The sequence below is a fragment of the Garra rufa genome, chromosome 1 (genome assembly GCF_049309525.1).
Source record: "Garra rufa chromosome 1, GarRuf1.0, whole genome shotgun sequence".
Taxonomy (NCBI): Eukaryota; Metazoa; Chordata; class Actinopteri; order Cypriniformes; family Cyprinidae; genus Garra; species Garra rufa.
Window position 1 is genome coordinate 104,147,158 of NC_133361.1, and position 17,500 is coordinate 104,164,657.

At 36.9% G+C, this 17,500-nt stretch overlaps 14 non-coding genes across 14 annotated transcripts; all 14 read left to right on the forward strand.

Annotated features, from left to right (window-relative positions):
- Positions 1 to 28: 28 nt before the first annotated feature.
- Positions 29 to 147, forward strand: LOC141300477 (5S ribosomal RNA). The gene has a single exon (XR_012341986.1). It is a non-coding gene; the product is annotated as a 5S ribosomal RNA (ribosomal RNA).
- An 84-nt stretch (positions 148 to 231) lies between these two features.
- LOC141300485 (5S ribosomal RNA) lies at positions 232 to 350 on the forward strand. Its single transcript, XR_012341987.1, has one exon. It is a non-coding gene; the product is annotated as a 5S ribosomal RNA (ribosomal RNA).
- A 752-nt stretch (positions 351 to 1,102) lies between these two features.
- Positions 1,103 to 1,221, forward strand: LOC141317573 (5S ribosomal RNA). The gene has a single exon (XR_012351944.1). It is a non-coding gene; the product is annotated as a 5S ribosomal RNA (ribosomal RNA).
- Positions 1,222 to 1,305: 84 nt separating this feature from the next.
- On the forward strand, positions 1,306 to 1,424 carry LOC141300490 (5S ribosomal RNA). Its single transcript, XR_012341988.1, has one exon. It is a non-coding gene; the product is annotated as a 5S ribosomal RNA (ribosomal RNA).
- Positions 1,425 to 2,177: 753 nt separating this feature from the next.
- On the forward strand, positions 2,178 to 2,296 carry LOC141300494 (5S ribosomal RNA). The gene has a single exon (XR_012341989.1). It is a non-coding gene; the product is annotated as a 5S ribosomal RNA (ribosomal RNA).
- Positions 2,297 to 2,380: 84 nt separating this feature from the next.
- Positions 2,381 to 2,499, forward strand: LOC141300501 (5S ribosomal RNA). The gene has a single exon (XR_012341990.1). It is a non-coding gene; the product is annotated as a 5S ribosomal RNA (ribosomal RNA).
- A 752-nt stretch (positions 2,500 to 3,251) lies between these two features.
- Positions 3,252 to 3,370, forward strand: LOC141300507 (5S ribosomal RNA). The gene has a single exon (XR_012341991.1). It is a non-coding gene; the product is annotated as a 5S ribosomal RNA (ribosomal RNA).
- Positions 3,371 to 3,454: 84 nt separating this feature from the next.
- LOC141300514 (5S ribosomal RNA) lies at positions 3,455 to 3,573 on the forward strand. The gene has a single exon (XR_012341992.1). It is a non-coding gene; the product is annotated as a 5S ribosomal RNA (ribosomal RNA).
- Positions 3,574 to 4,326: 753 nt separating this feature from the next.
- On the forward strand, positions 4,327 to 4,445 carry LOC141300519 (5S ribosomal RNA). Its single transcript, XR_012341993.1, has one exon. It is a non-coding gene; the product is annotated as a 5S ribosomal RNA (ribosomal RNA).
- An 84-nt stretch (positions 4,446 to 4,529) lies between these two features.
- Positions 4,530 to 4,648, forward strand: LOC141300525 (5S ribosomal RNA). The gene has a single exon (XR_012341994.1). It is a non-coding gene; the product is annotated as a 5S ribosomal RNA (ribosomal RNA).
- Positions 4,649 to 5,401: 753 nt separating this feature from the next.
- On the forward strand, positions 5,402 to 5,520 carry LOC141318698 (5S ribosomal RNA). Its single transcript, XR_012352999.1, has one exon. It is a non-coding gene; the product is annotated as a 5S ribosomal RNA (ribosomal RNA).
- Positions 5,521 to 12,574: 7,054 nt separating this feature from the next.
- Positions 12,575 to 12,693, forward strand: LOC141318586 (5S ribosomal RNA). The gene has a single exon (XR_012352893.1). It is a non-coding gene; the product is annotated as a 5S ribosomal RNA (ribosomal RNA).
- Positions 12,694 to 12,777: 84 nt separating this feature from the next.
- Positions 12,778 to 12,896, forward strand: LOC141300534 (5S ribosomal RNA). Its single transcript, XR_012341995.1, has one exon. It is a non-coding gene; the product is annotated as a 5S ribosomal RNA (ribosomal RNA).
- Positions 12,897 to 13,648: 752 nt separating this feature from the next.
- On the forward strand, positions 13,649 to 13,767 carry LOC141300549 (5S ribosomal RNA). Its single transcript, XR_012341997.1, has one exon. It is a non-coding gene; the product is annotated as a 5S ribosomal RNA (ribosomal RNA).
- Positions 13,768 to 17,500: the final 3,733 nt, after the last annotated feature.

A 17,500-nucleotide genomic window follows, 5' to 3' on the forward strand; every position in this document is an offset into this window, starting at 1 on the left:
AAATAGCCCACTTTTTGGAGCAGCCCTCGCTTACGGCCATACCGCGCTGAGAGCGCCCGATCTCGTCTGATCTCGGAAGCTAAGCAGCGTCGGGCCTGCTTAGTACTTGGATGGGAGACCGCCTGGGAATACCAGGTGCTGTAAGCTTTTGCCTTTTCTTCACTATTTATATAATATGCTGGCTTTTACGGAGGCTGATCTTTAAATAGCCCACTTTTTGGAGCAGCCCTCGCTTACGGCCATACCGCGCTGAGAGCGCCCGATCTCGTCTGATCTCGGAAGCTAAGCAGCGTCGGGCCTGCTTAGTACTTGGATGGGAGACCGCCTGGGAATACCAGGTGCTGTAAGCTTTTGCCTTTTCTTCACTATTTATATAATATGCTGGCTTTTAGAAAGACGTGTTTTACCGCTCTATTTATTACAATCATTTAAATGTATTATAGAGTTTTAAGTGTTTTACATGTTTTTTAGGCCATTTTATTACTCTTAACATTTTAAGTGAGTGTGTGTCTTTAAAAATGGATGGTTGGCCTGCCATGTGACTAGACACATGACAGGAAGCAGGAAGTACAACTGTATAAGAGAGCAGCATGACAAACAAAGGACAGTCACCAAACTGTTGGATTGAGGAGTTGCTAATTTTAGAGCTCACCTTTCCATTCACCACCTGCAAACTTTGGATTACACTTTCTGTGGATTGTATATACACCGGTGGACACTCACATTGGACTTATCAACACACTGGGATTCTTGGACTGTTTTTAGGGTATGGACAAATGAACTGTATTCTTTTAACAGCGTTTACCTCGTTTTATCGTGTTGTTTTAAAGTCTTTTATGTGAACCTTGTAAATAAACCAAATCTATTTAAACCAATCTTCTTTTATGTCTCATTCTTTTAACCACTAGTCATCTCTCACAGTTAAATCTGACCCCATTTTAGTCTTGTAACTCGGCTGATAAGGCCGATTGTTACACTTGGATGGGAGACCGCCTGGGAATACCAGGTGCTGTAAGCTTTTGCCTTTTCTTCACTATTTATATAATATGCTGGCTTTTACGGAGGCTGATCTTTAAATAGCCCACTTTTTGGAGCAGCCCTCGCTTACGGCCATACCGCGCTGAGAGCGCCCGATCTCGTCTGATCTCGGAAGCTAAGCAGCGTCGGACCTGCTTAGTACTTGGATGGGAGACCGCCTGGGAATACCAGGTGCTGTAAGCTTTTGCCTTTTCTTCACTATTTATATAATATGCTGGCTTTTACGGAGGCTGATCTTTAAATAGCCCACTTTTTGGAGCAGCCCTCGCTTACGGCCATACCGCGCTGAGAGCGCCCGATCTCGTCTGATCTCGGAAGCTAAGCAGCGTCGGGCCTGCTTAGTACTTGGATGGGAGACCGCCTGGGAATACCAGGTGCTGTAAGCTTTTGCCTTTTCTTCACTATTTATATAATATGCTGGCTTTTAGAAAGACGTGTTTTACCGCTCTATTTATTACAATCATTTAAATGTATTATAGAGTTTTAAGTGTTTTACATGTTTTTTAGGCCATTTTATTACTCTTAACATTTTAAGTGAGTGTGTGTCTTTAAAAAATGGATGGTTGGCCTGCCATGTGACTAGACACATGACAGGAAGCAGGAAGTACAACTGTATAAGAGAGCAGCATGACAAACAAAGGACAGTCACCAAACTGTTGGATTGAGGAGTTGCTAATTTTAGAGCTCACCTTTCCATTCACCACCTGCAAACTTTGGATTACACTTTCTGTGGATTGTATATACACCGGTGGACACTCACATTGGACTTATCAACACACTGGGATTCTTGGACTGTTTTTAGGGTATGGACAAATGAACTGTATGCTTTTAACAGCGTTTACCTCGTTTTATCGTGTTGTTTTAAAGTCTTTTATGTGAACCTTGTAAATAAACCAAATCTATTTAAACCAATCTTCTTTTATGTCTCATTCTTTTAACCACTAGTCATCTCTCACAGTTAAATCTGACCCCATTTTAGTCTTGTAACTCGGCTGATAAGGCCGATTGTTACACTTGGATGGGAGACCGCCTGGGAATACCAGGTGCTGTAAGCTTTTGCCTTTTCTTCACTATTTATATAATATGCTGGCTTTTACGGAGGCTGATCTTTAAATAGCCCACTTTTTGGAGCAGCCCTCGCTTACGGCCATACCGCGCTGAGAGCGCCCGATCTCGTCTGATCTCGGAAGCTAAGCAGCGTCGGGCCTGCTTAGTACTTGGATGGGAGACCGCCTGGGAATACCAGGTGCTGTAAGCTTTTGCCTTTTCTTCACTATTTATATAATATGCTGGCTTTTACGGAGGCTGATCTTTAAATAGCCCACTTTTTGGAGCAGCCCTCGCTTACGGCCATACCGCGCTGAGAGCGCCCGATCTCGTCTGATCTCGGAAGCTAAGCAGCGTCGGGCCTGCTTAGTACTTGGATGGGAGACCGCCTGGGAATACCAGGTGCTGTAAGCTTTTGCCTTTTCTTCACTATTTATATAATATGCTGGCTTTTAGAAAGACGTGTTTTACCGCTCTATTTATTACAATCATTTAAATGTATTATAGAGTTTTAAGTGTTTTACATGTTTTTTAGGCCATTTTATTACTCTTAACATTTTAAGTGAGTGTGTGTCTTTAAAAATGGATGGTTGGCCTGCCATGTGACTAGACACATGACAGGAAGCAGGAAGTACAACTGTATAAGAGAGCAGCATGACAAACAAAGGACAGTCACCAAACTGTTGGATTGAGGAGTTGCTAATTTTAGAGCTCACCTTTCCATTCACCACCTGCAAACTTTGGATTACACTTTCTGTGGATTGTATATACACCGGTGGACACTCACATTGGACTTATCAACACACTGGGATTCTTGGACTGTTTTTAGGGTATGGACAAATGAACTGTATTCTTTTAACAGCGTTTACCTCGTTTTATCGTGTTGTTTTAAAGTCTTTTATGTGAACCTTGTAAATAAACCAAATCTATTTAAACCAATCTTCTTTTATGTCTCATTCTTTTAACCACTAGTCATCTCTCACAGTTAAATCTGACCCCATTTTAGTCTTGTAACTCGGCTGATAAGGCCGATTGTTACACTTGGATGGGAGACCGCCTGGGAATACCAGGTGCTGTAAGCTTTTGCCTTTTCTTCACTATTTATATAATATGCTGGCTTTTACGGAGGCTGATCTTTAAATAGCCCACTTTTTGGAGCAGCCCTCGCTTACGGCCATACCGCGCTGAGAGCGCCCGATCTCGTCTGATCTCGGAAGCTAAGCAGCGTCGGGCCTGCTTAGTACTTGGATGGGAGACCGCCTGGGAATACCAGGTGCTGTAAGCTTTTGCCTTTTCTTCACTATTTATATAATATGCTGGCTTTTACGGAGGCTGATCTTTAAATAGCCCACTTTTTGGAGCAGCCCTCGCTTACGGCCATACCGCGCTGAGAGCGCCCGATCTCGTCTGATCTCGGAAGCTAAGCAGCGTCGGGCCTGCTTAGTACTTGGATGGGAGACCGCCTGGGAATACCAGGTGCTGTAAGCTTTTGCCTTTTCTTCACTATTTATATAATATGCTGGCTTTTAGAAAGACGTGTTTTACCGCTCTATTTATTACAATCATTTAAATGTATTATAGAGTTTTAAGTGTTTTACATGTTTTTTAGGCCATTTTATTACTCTTAACATTTTAAGTGAGTGTGTGTCTTTAAAAAATGGATGGTTGGCCTGCCATGTGACTAGACACATGACAGGAAGCAGGAAGTACAACTGTATAAGAGAGCAGCATGACAAACAAAGGACAGTCACCAAACTGTTGGATTGAGGAGTTGCTAATTTTAGAGCTCACCTTTCCATTCACCACCTGCAAACTTTGGATTACACTTTCTGTGGATTGTATATACACCGGTGGACACTCACATTGGACTTATCAACACACTGGGATTCTTGGACTGTTTTTAGGGTATGGACAAATGAACTGTATGCTTTTAACAGCGTTTACCTCGTTTTATCGTGTTGTTTTAAAGTCTTTTATGTGAACCTTGTAAATAAACCAAATCTATTTAAACCAATCTTCTTTTATGTCTCATTCTTTTAACCACTAGTCATCTCTCACAGTTAAATCTGACCCCATTTTAGTCTTGTAACTCGGCTGATAAGGCCGATTGTTACACTTGGATGGGAGACTGCCTGGGAATACCAGGTGCTGTAAGCTTTTGCCTTTTCTTCACTATTTATATAATATGCTGGCTTTTACGGAGGCTGATCTTTAAATAGCCCACTTTTTGAAGCAGCCCTCGCTTACGGCCATACCGCGCTGAGAGCGCCCGATCTCGTCTGATCTCGGAAGCTAAGCAGCGTCGGGCCTGCTTAGTACTTGGATGGGAGACCGCCTGGGAATACCAGGTGCTGTAAGCTTTTGCCTTTTCTTCACTATTTATATAATATGCTGGCTTTTACGGAGGCTGATCTTTAAATAGCCCACTTTTTGGAGCAGCCCTCGCTTACGGCCATACCGCGCTGAGAGCGCCCGATCTCGTCTGATCTCGGAAGCTAAGCAGCGTCGGGCCTGCTTAGTACTTGGATGGGAGACCGCCTGGGAATACCAGGTGCTGTAAGCTTTTGCCTTTTCTTCACTATTTATATAATATGCTGGCTTTTAGAAAGACGTGTTTTACCGCTCTATTTATTACAATCATTTAAATGTATTATAGAGTTTTAAGTGTTTTACATGTTTTTTAGGCCATTTTATTACTCTTAACATTTTAAGTGAGTGTGTGTCTTTAAAAAATGGATGGTTGGCCTGCCATGTGACTAGACACATGACAGGAAGCAGGAAGTACAACTGTATAAGAGAGCAGCATGACAAACAAAGGACAGTCACCAAACTGTTGGATTGAGGAGTTGCTAATTTTAGAGCTCACCTTTCCATTCACCACCTGCAAACTGTGGATTACACTTTCTGTGGATTGTATATACACCGGTGGACACTCACATTGGACTTATCAACACACTGGGATTCTTGGACTGTTTTTAGGGTATGGACAAATGAACTGTATTCTTTTAACAGCGTTTACCTCGTTTTATCGTGTTGTTTTAAAGTCTTTTATGTGAACCTTGTAAATAAACCAAATCTATTTAAACCAATCTTCTTTTATGTCTCATTCTTTTAACCACTAGTCATCTCTCACAGTTAAATCTGATCCCATTTTAGTCTTGTAACTCGGCTGATAAGGCCGATTGTTACACTTGGATGGGAGACCGCCTGGGAATACCAGGTGCTGTAAGCTTTTGCCTTTTCTTCACTATTTATATAATATGCTGGCTTTTACGGAGGCTGATCTTTAAATAGCCCACTTTTTGGAGCAGCCCTCGCTTACGGCCATACCGCGCTGAGAGCGCCCGATCTCGTCTGATCTCGGAAGCTAAGCAGCGTCGGGCCTGCTTAGTACTTGGATGGGAGACCGCCTGGGAATACCAGTTGCTGTAAGCTTTTGCCTTTTCTTCACTATTTATATAATATGCTGGCTTTTAGAAAGACGTGTTTTACCGCTCTATTTATTACAATCATTTAAATGTATTATAGAGTTTTAAGTGTTTTACATGTTTTTTAGGCCATTTTATTACTCTTAACATTTTAAGTGAGTGTGTGTCTTTAAAAATGGATGGTTGGCCTGCCATGTGACTAGACACATGACAGGAAGCAGGAAGTACAACTGTATAAGAGAGCAGCATGACAAACAAAGGACAGTCACCAAACTGTTGGATTGAGGAGTTGCTAATTTTAGAGCTCACCTTTCCATTCACCACCTGCAAACTTTGGATTACACTTTCTGTGGATTGTATATACACCGGTGGACACTCACATTGGACTTATCAACACACTGGGATTCTTGGACTGTTTTTAGGGTATGGACAAATGAACTGTATTCTTTTAACAGCGTTTACCTCGTTTTATCGTGTTGTTTTAAAGTCTTTTATGTGAACCTTGTAAATAAACCAAATCTATTTAAACCAATCTTCTTTTATGTCTCATTCTTTTAACCACTAGTCATCTCTCACAGTTAAATCTGACCCCATTTTAGTCTTGTAACTCGGCTGATAAGGCCGATTGTTACACTTGGATTGGGAGACCGCCTGGGAATACCAGGTGCTGTAAGCTTTTGCCTTTTCTTCACTATTTATATAATATGCTGGCTTTTACGGAGGCTGATCTTTAAATAGCCCACTTTTTGGAGCAGCCCTAGCTTACGGCCATACCACTCTGAGTGCTTGGTACAGTCCAGTGACATCACAGGAAGTGTTGCAGTAGCAGTTGGTGGGAGAGGCCCACCATTTTGTTTAGTTTGTTTAGTTTGTTAGTTTATTTTTTTTTGTCTTTATATTTTTTTCAGTTGGATTCCCCAGCAGTCAAATGCTGCTAGGGGGAGTCATTTTTTTTTGAGATTTCAAAAATGGATGGATTAATGGCAGCAGAAAAGGACATAGCAAGAGAAGCACATGGACAAGAGTTGGCAAAAGATAATGGATTTCGACGGAATATCAATAAGTTTGGTGGCAAAGCAAAAGAAGCAAAGTCATTTCTGAAGGAAGCTACAGTAATTGTTAATTTGATGGACCTAAGAGATGCAATGGCGGAGGACATTATACAGGCTGTGACAGAAAAGATTGGATTTGGAAAGCTGTTGGCGGTAAGACCAAGGCCAGATAGAGAATATGAACTGACTTTGGATGATGAAGCAATGTGTGATGAATTAATGGATGGGTTAATGATAAAAGAGAAGATCTGTGAAATCAGGAAATTGCAGAACAGAGAATGCATTGTTTCGTTTATGCATTTACCAGCATATATGGACAATAAAGACATTTTATCAAAGTTGGAAAAATGGGGTGTAACCCCAACATCAGACATTAAACGACGGTACTATCCCGGCACAGACATAACGGATGGAACAAGATATCTAAGAGTCCGCTTTCCAAAAGAAGTGGTATCTCTGCCCTATAGTGCTAAGTTCGAGACAGCTGAAGGGGCACAATACTTCAGGATCATGCATGATAGGCAGATGAAAATCTGTAGGCTATGCATGGATCCTGGTCATATTTTCAAAGACTGTCCTAATTTGAAGTGTTATGAGTGTGAAGAGCAAGGGCATTATGCTCGTAACTGCAATGCTGTAAAGTGCCCAGACTGTAAACGTGCTTTGGTGAAGTGTGAGTGTTGGATGGAGGATGAAGGAGGAGAAGGAGAGGATAATCAATTAAAAGAGACTGAAACTTTGAGTGATGAAGGACATGTATGCAAGAAAACTCAGGACTCAAATGAAAAAGAAATAAATCAACCTGAAAGGATGGACAAGGAAGAACGTGATAACTTGATGGACAATGGGGATAATGAAGAGGAGCAACAAAAAGAAAAGGACAAAGATGGGCAAATGGGAAGTGATGAACAAACAACACTAGAGATAATGCAAACAACGACGGAGGAACAGGACAAAATGGAACAAGCACAAACGATTTTGGAAATAGAAGAGGATTTGGGAAAAGGAGACGAAGGAAACGACGAATCTAAAGACATGGGAAAGGAAAGAATGCAGAGAAGAAGACCCATTAAGGTAACCCCTAATATAAAAATGGCTAAAAAGAAAAGACAGAAGAAAAGAAAAGAATTTGATGAAAACAGATTTGGGGTATTGATGACTATGGGAGAAGAAAATGAATGATGAATATAGTAAAGAACATTTTAATTATTAGTCTTTTAAGTATTGTATCATTAAATGTTAGAGGTTTACTGAATGTGGAAAAATTTGAAAAAGTGAAAGAATTAAGTAAAAAAACAGATGTAATTTTATTGCAAGAAACAAATTGGAAAAATGAAATGATGGAAAGTTTTGAAAGAAGATGGAAAGGGAAAATGTATTACAATAATGGAGATGGACGAAAAGGAAAAGGAGTTGCAGTTTTATTTAAAAGAAATATAGGGGATAATGTTAAAATTATATATTGTGATAAAGAAGGGAAATGTATTATTGTGAGAATGGTCTGGGGAGGAGAAGATGTTATTTTATGTAATGTACATGCTCCAAATGCAGAGGCTGAAAAGAAAATATTTTTTAATAATTTAAATGATTATATAGATACATGGGAAAAGGTTATAATAATGGGAGATTTTAATACAGTTTTGAGTAGAATGGATATAGCAAAAGACATGGTTTTTAAAAGAGATGGTGGAAGGGAAGAATTGCTTAAATTAATTGATAAAAATGATCTGATAGATATATGGCGAGAACGAAATGAAGGAATAAAAGATTTTTCAAGGCAACAATTGGTAAAAGAAAAAATGAAGCAAAGTAGAATAGATTTTATGCTGATTAAAATAAATATGAAAAGAAATATTGACAAGATATATTATAAGATGACTTCTCTTAGTGATCATAGTATGTTAATAGCTCATTTTAATGAAACCGGGGTGGAGAGGGGAAAGGGGATATGGTGTTTAAATAATGAACTTTTAAAAGATGAGAATTATAAATTGGCAGTGGAAACAATAATAAAAGATGAGAGAGGGAAAGGAATGTTTGAAGAAGATAAGAGAGTGTGGTGGGATAATATCAAATATGAAATAAAGAAGTACTCATTGAGTTATAGTAGATTGAAACAAAAGATTAAAAGAGGAGAAGAAGTTGCAGTTAGGAATTTTTTGAAAGAGGAATTACAAAAAGATAATGGTGATATAGAAAAGATTGTAATTTATGAAAACCGATTAAAAGAAATAGAAGAGGAGAAATGTAGAGGAGCTATGATAAGAAGCAGGTTAAAGAATGTGATGGAAGGAGAAAGGTGTACAAAATTCTTTTTTAATTTAGAGGAAAGTAGACAAAAGGCTGATACGATAAAGGAAGTTCTTAAAAAAGATGGGGAAAAAGTAAAAAGGACCAATGAGATTTTGCAAAGTGTAAGAGAATTTTATGCAGATTTATTTAAAAGTGAAGGGATAAAAGAAGATGAAAAGGAGTTTTTATTAAAGCAGGTTAAAACAAAAGTAGTTAAAGAAGATAAAGAAATGTGTGATAGAGATTTTTTAGAGGAGGAAATAGAGACAGCAATATTACAGTTAAACAATGGGAAAAGTCCGGGAGCAGATGGCTTGACTAGTGAATTTTATAAAGTTTTTAAGGATACGTTAATTCCTATTTTAAAGGAAGTATATGAGGAAATGTATGATAGAGGGCAAGCAAGTCAATTGATGAGAGTTGGAATGGTGAAGTTAATTTTTAAAAAAAGAGGTGACTCAGCGGATTTAAAGAACTATAGACCCATATCAATGTTAAATACAGATTTTAAAATTTTAGCAAAAATGTTGGCAAATCGATTAAAGAGGGTTCTACCAGGAATAATAACAACAAATCAAGCTTATTCAGTCATAGGAAGAGAAATTACAGATACAGTAAGTAATATAAGAGATAAAATAAGTTATATGATAGAAAATAACAAAGAGGGATACATGATTAGTTTAGATTTGGAAAAGGCATTTGATAGGGTAGAACATGATTATTTATTTGAACTTTTAGAGCGTTTTGGATTTGGAAATAATTTTATAAAATGGATTAGAGTTTTATACAAAGGGGCAATCAGTTTTATAAAATGTAATGGATTTTTAACTAATGTTTTTACTATAACAAGATCAATAAGACAAGGGTGTCCTTTATCTGCATTATTATATAGCATTGTAGCTGAACCTTTGGGATTAGTGGTTGGGGAAGATGAAAATATTAAAGGAATAGGTTTTGGAGGAGCAGAAAAAGAACAAAAAATATACCAATATGCTGATGACACAACCTTAATTTTAAAGGATATAGATAGCATCGAGAGAGCAATAAATAAAATACAACATTATTGTAATGGTTCAGGAGCAAAAATAAACATAGATAAGACTGTCATGATGAGAATAGGAACAGCAAAGATTTTACCACATTATTTTAGTTTTAAAGAAGAGACAGAAAATATGAAAATTTTGGGAATCAGAATTGGAAAAGATGAAAAGAAAACTAGAGATTTAATATGGGATGAGATTTTAGGAGGAATGGAGAGAAGATTAACTTTCTGGAGACAAAGAACTTTGAAATTAAGAGGGAAGATTTTGATTGTAAATGTTCTGATGCTTTCGAAAATGTGGTATGCATTAGAGGTTACTTCATTGCCGATGTGGGCTTACAAGAGACTGAAAAAGTGTATTTTGAATTTTATATGGGAGGGAAAACCAGCAAAGATTGCTTATGATACATTGATAGGACCATGTGAGGAGGGAGGTTTAGGTTTGTTAGATCCAAATATAAGAATGAAGAGTCTAAGGGTTAAAATTATGAAAAAATTTATGAATAAAGAAAATAGACAAGAATGGAAGAATGGTTTGACATATTTTTTAAATAGGTGTGGGGGTTTTAAAATGGGAAATCACATCTTATGGATGAAATTGAAAGAAAATATGTTAAATGATATACCAGAATTGTACAAAGAAGTTTTAAGAGCATGGAAAGAATTTTTATTGACAGTAGTGTACAAACCAGAAGGGATGGAGGAGCTTTTGAATCAACCGTTATTTTTAAATTCAAATATTGTATATGAAAATAAAGAAATATATTTTAAACAATGGATTAAAGCAGGAATAAATAGAGTGAAAGATGTTTTATATGAGGTTAAAGAAGGTTTCATACCATTGCAAGGAATAGTAGATGAAATTGAAGGAATTGGAGAAGAGATGGATAAGAATATTGTAAAGCAACAATTTGACAAAATAAAAAAAGCAATTCCTAGTGAATGGATAGAAAGAATAGAAAAAAAGGAGGAAGGAGTGGGAAAGGTTGAAGTGCTTTTAAAAGAAAGTGGGAAAAAAGTGTCTATTCAATCATGTACTTTAAAAATGATTTATAATGTCTTTAGAAAAATGGTTTTTGTTAAACCAATTGCAAACGGCTTTTGGAATAGATTATTTCCAGTGATGGAATCTGAAAATATTTGGGAGAATATAAAAATAAGTTATATGGATCCAGTGATTGAGAATTTTAATTTTCTTTTAAGACATAATGTAATATATACAAAAATGAGATTATGTAAAATGGGAATTGAACAAAATGCAAAATGTGATGTATGTGAAAATGAAGATGAAGGTCTTTTACATTTGTTTTTGTTTTGTTTTAAACTGGACGATTTTGTGAGGAAACTTAAAATGTTTGTAGAGGCTTTTTTGGGAGAAAAAATAGAAAGACAAATTGAATGGAATCAAGTTTTTTTACTTGGTATAAAAGGAAAAGGGAAAGAAATGTATATAGTCAATTTCATTTTAGCTATTGCAAGGTATGCAATATGGTGTAGACGTAATGTCATGAGAGAAAAAAGTTGCAATATTAATATGTGGAGTTTTTTCAGAAGAAAATTGGAAGAACATATACAGACTTTATATAATTATTTTAGTATGAATGGACAAGTTGAAAGGTTTTATAAAATACTTATTGGAAATGATACAAGAATATTGGAATGTTTTCAAGAATATAAGATAAATTTGCCAAGGTAATTTCTGTTGTTATTAAAGAAATGTGTATGTGAAAGGCATAACTAATTATGTGAATAATGTTATGTAATCATATCTAAATGTAAATATTTTTAAGTTTTTTCAATAAAAAAAAAAAAAAAAAAAAAAAAAGAGCGCCCGATCTCGTCTGATCTCGGAAGCTAAGCAGCGTCGGGCCTGCTTAGTACTTGGATGGGAGACCGCCTGGGAATACCAGGTGCTGTAAGCTTTTGCCTTTTCTTCACTATTTATATAATATGCTGGCTTTTAGAAAGACGTGTTTTACCGCTCTATTTATTACAATCATTTAAATGTATTATAGAGTTTTAAGTGTTTTACATGTTTTTTAGGCCATTTTATTACTCTTAACATTTTAAGTGAGTGTGTGTCTTTAAAAAATGGATGGTTGGCCTGCCATGTGACTAGACACATGACAGGAAGCAGGAAGTACAACTGTATAAGAGAGCAGCATGACAAACAAAGGACAGTCACCAAACTGTTGGATTGAGGAGTTGCTAATTTTAGAGCTCACCTTTCCATTCACCACCTGCAAACTGTGGATTACACTTTCTGTGGATTGTATATACACCGGTGGACACTCACATTGGACTTATCAACACACTGGGATTCTTGGACTGTTTTTAGGGTATGGACAAATGAACTGTATTCTTTTAACAACGTTTACCTCGTTTTATCGTGTTGTTTTAAAGTCTTTTATGTGAACCTTGTAAATAAACCAAATCTATTTAAACCAATCTTCTTTTATGTCTCATTCTTTTAACCACTAGTCATCTCTCACAGTTAAATCTGATCCCATTTTAGTCTTGTAACTCGGCTGATAAGGCCGATTGTTACACTTGGATGGGAGACCGCCTGGGAATACCAGGTGCTGTAAGCTTTTGCCTTTTCTTCACTATTTATATAATATGCTGGCTTTTACGGAGGCTGATCTTTAAATAGCCCACTTTTTGGAGCAGCCCTCGCTTACGGCCATACCGCGCTGAGAGCGCCCGATCTCGTCTGATCTCGGAAGCTAAGCAGCGTCGAGCCTGCTTAGTACTTGGATGGGAGACCGCCTGGGAATACCAGGTGCTGTAAGCTTTTGCCTTTTCTTCACTATTTATATAATATGCTGGCTTTTACGGAGGCTGATCTTTAAATAGCCCACTTTTTGGAGCAGCCCTCGCTTACGGCCATACCGCGCTGAGAGCGCCCGATCTCGTCTGATCTCGGAAGCTAAGCAGCGTCGGGCCTGCTTAGTACTTGGATGGGAGACCGCCTGGGAATACCAGGTGCTGTAAGCTTTTGCCTTTTCTTCACTATTTATATAATATGCTGGCTTTTAGAAAGACGTGTTTTACCGCTCTATTTATTACAATCATTTAAATGTATTATAGAGTTTTAAGTGTTTTACATGTTTTTTAGGCCATTTTATTACTCTTAACATTTTAAGTGAGTGTGTGTCTTTAAAAATGGATGGTTGGCCTGCCATGTGACTAGACACATGACAGGAAGCAGGAAGTACAACTGTATAAGAGAGCAGCATGACAAACAAAGGACAGTCACCAAACTGTTGGATTGAGGAGTTGCTAATTTTAGAGCTCACCTTTCCATTCACCACCTGCAAACGTTGGATTACACTTTCTGTGGATTGTATATACACCGGTGGACACTCACATTGGACTTATCAACACACTGGGATTCTTGGACTGTTTTTAGGGTATGGACAAATGAACTGTATTCTTTTAACAGCGTTTACCTCGTTTTATCGTGTTGTTTTAAAGTCTTTTATGTGAACCTTGTAAATAAACCAAATCTATTTAAACCAATCTTCTTTTATGTCTCATTCTTTTAACCACTAGTCATCTCTCACAGTTAAATCTGACCCCATTTTAGTCTTGTAACTCGGCTGATAAGGCCGATTGTTACACTTGGATGGGAGACCGCCTGGGAATACCAGGTGCTGTAAGCTTTTGCCTTTTCTTCACTATTTATATAATATGCTGGCTTTTACGGAGGCTGATCTTTAAATAGCCCACTTTTTGGAGCAGCCCTCGCTTACGGCCATACCGCGCTGAGAGCGCCCGATCTCGTCTGATCTCGGAAGCTAAGCAGCGTCGGGCCTGCTTAGTACTTGGATGGGAGACCGCCTGGGAATACCAGGTGCTGTAAGCTTTTGCCTTTTCTTCACTATTTATATAATATGCTGGCTTTTACGGAGGCTGATCTTTAAATAGCCCACTTTTTGGAGCAGCCCTCGCTTACGGCCATACCCCCACCTGAGGCGCTAGAGAGCAAACAGGAAGTGAGTTGGCAGTTTGTAGTGTGCAGTAGGTGAGATAGGCTCACCATTTTTCTGGGTGTTTTTTCACATTTATTTTGTTTGTTTTTTAGTTAGAAAAAGTTTTTTTTTGAGGAAGGTTTTTTTTAACCCCAAACAGGTCTTTCTGTTTGGGGTTTGAGACAACCAAAATATGGATTTAATGGACAAAGAACACGGACTGGTAAAACAACATGAGATGGGAAATGCGGAACCAGGATTTGTTGCAGACATAACTGAAAGGAATATAAATGAAAGACATGGAGAAAACAATAATGAAACGTGGGCGACGGTGGTTTCAAGGAGGAAACAAGAAAGAAAAACAACTGGACAAGAACGAAAAGGAGATCTACAATCAACTGAAGGTATTGGAATTGAGAAAGAAGTTGGAGAAAAAAGAAATGTTTTATCTCAACGACAACAAATGATACAGAAATTAAGCAAACAAACAAGGTATCAGAGGGAATACAAGAAAGAAGCAACATTAACAATGACTGTTAAAGATATAGAAAATATAACAATACTAATGATAATTAAAGCAGTTGAAGAGAAAGTTGGAATGGGAAAATTGATCGGACTGAGAAGAAAAAATAATTATGATTTTGAAATGACTATGGAAAGTGAGATGGACTGTGATTTGCTGTTGAATGGAATAATGATAAACGGACAAGAATGTGAGATAAGGAAATTGTGTGCAACAGAAAGAATGGTGTCTTTCTTGAGTCTGCCCAGCTATATAGAAGATGAGGAAATCAGTCAAAAACTAATCAATTGGGGTGTAACTCCCATTCTACCACTAAGAAGAAGATATCATCCCGGGACAACGGTGGCAGACGGAACACGATTTTTGAGGGTAAAGTTTCCACAAGAGGTGACGTCTTTACCATACAACACAAGCTTCAGGACTGAAGAAGGAGTGCAGTACTTCAGAGTGATTCACGATAATCAAGTGAAGACATGCAGGATCTGTGTAAGTCCGGAGCATGAAAAAAAGGACTGCCCACAATTCACATGCAGAAATTGTCTTGAGCAGGGGCATTATGCGCGAGACTGTAAAGTCCCGCGGTGCCAAGGCTGCCAAAAGACAATGTTAAGATGCAGATGCGAGATAGAAGACGAGGAAAATGAAGATCCAGGAATGGAAATACAAGAGGTAATGGGAGTTACAACAATTGAGAGGTTAAATGACTCACAAAGGCAGACGCAAGGAGAGGACGAGAAACAAGATGACGAGGAAGAGGAGAACAACAACATAGATGAGAATAAAGAAAAGAAGGAAGATGAAGAACAAGGAATGGAGATGGGAGGAGGAGCGAACAAAGAGGATATAAATTTGATTAAAGAAGGATTTTCTAAGGAACAGGACGCTGTGGACACTAATGAACTGGACTACGAAAAAGGACAAGAAAAAGAAAAAGCTGAGGATAAGGGAATAAAGACACTGACTGAGGTAAGAGGAGCAGACAATGGGGGGGAAATTCGTGGAATGGAAAACAAAGGAAAAGAAAGACTGAATAGATGTGTAAAAACAAGAAAAGATGGCTTAGACATTCAACAGGTTCTTAAAAGGCAGAAGATAAGAAGAGAAGAGCAAAAGGAAAGACTGGAGAGGAGGAAAGCTGAAATGGGTGAAGTAAAAAATACTTTTTTGAAAGACAATGAAACGGATTGAATGGTGGTTTTTGGTTTTTCCAATCTTTTCTTTAATGAGCTCTATATCAATTGTATCGCTGAATGCTAGAGGATTATCCAAATGTCAAAAGTTTGAAAGATTAATGTGCCTGACCAAAAAATGTGATGTGCTATGTTTACAAGAAACGAAATGGGAAGATAAAATAAGTGATGAAATTAGAAAATTATGGAACGGAGAAATATATAGTAACTGTGATATGGAAAGGAAGAGAGGGGTAGCTATCTTAATAAGAAAAGGAGTATTTGAAGAAGTAAATATAGATTATAAAGACACAAAGGGAAGAATAATAATTGTTAAATTTGTGTGTAATGGAAAAGAAATGAAAGTGTGTAATATACATGCACCAAATGATGAAAGAGATAAATTTAATTTTTACAGGGATATGAATGAGTTAATAGAAAAACATGACAACATTATGGTGTTAGGGGATTTTAACACTGTAATACAGAGAATTGATGTAGATGATTCAATGGGATTTAGAAGAGATAGAGGGAGGAATGAACTACATAACATAATGGAGAAATATAATATGGTGGATGTGTGGAGAGAGAGGAATGGTATGAAAAGAGAATATTCAAGAAGACAAATTGTTGACAGAGTTCTAAAGCAAAGTAGAATAGACTTATTTTTATGTAAGAAAAAGGAAGCATATTATGTCACTAAGGCGTCTTACAAAAATTATAGTGAGAGTGATCATGATTTTTTATGGATATTGATGAATTTTAATGAGGCTGATAAAGGACCAGGGGTGTGGATATTAAATGCAGAACTTCTAAAAAATGAAATATACAGAATGGAAATAGAAAGTATAATAATTAATAGTGTAAATGAGGAAATGTATGAAATGGAAAAAGGGTTTTGGTGGGACATTCTAAAAAAAAAGAATAAAAAAATTCTCAATGGAATATTCAAACAAATGGCAAAAAGTCAAAAAGATGAAAGAAAATAAGATCAAAAAAGAGTGGGATGAAGAAATGAGGAAAGTAAATGAGCATGATGAAAATATTGATAAGATAATAGAATTACAGGAAGAATTAAAGAAAATAGAAGAAGAGAAGTGTAAAGGAGCAATAATAAGAAGTAGGGCGAAAGACATTGTAGAAGGAGAAAGAAGTACGAAATATTTTTATGAATTAGAAAAAACAAGACAGAGAGCAGATATAATAAAAAGTATTAAAACAGAAGATGCGAGGATTGTAGAAGATAAAACAGGAATTTTGGAAGAAGTCAGAGAATTCTATAAGCATTTATTTACCAAAAATGAGATAGTTTTAGAAGATGAGGAATTTGTATTAAGTAAAATACAGGTTAAAGTTAATGAGGGAGACAAAGAAATGTGTGAGAGTGAGATTACGGAATTAGAAATAGGAATTGCAATTGATCAACTGAAAAATGGTAAAAGTCCAGGAATAGATGGATTAACAGCTGAATTTTATAAGGTTTTTAAAGATGTGTTATGTCCAATTTTAAATGAAATATTTATAGATAATTTTAAAAAAGGGAATTTAACGAATAGTATGAAGAAAGGTATGGTGAAAATAATTTACAAGAAAAAAGGTGATAAGAGAGACCTGAAAAACTACAGACCACTAAGCATGTTGAATACAGATTATAAAATATTAGCCAAAATTTTAGCCAATCGATTGAAAATAGTAGTACCAAATATAATTACTACAAATCAAGCATATGCTGTTCTAAAAAGAGATATTACTGATGTCATTAACAATATAAGAGATATGATATGGTACATGAAGGAGGAGAAAGAAACAGGATATATAATAAGTGTGGATTTAGAAAAGGCTTTTGATAGAGTTGAACACAAATACTTGATACATGTGATGGAGAGATTTGGTTTTGGGGAGAATTTTTTAAAATGGATAAAATGTTTATATACA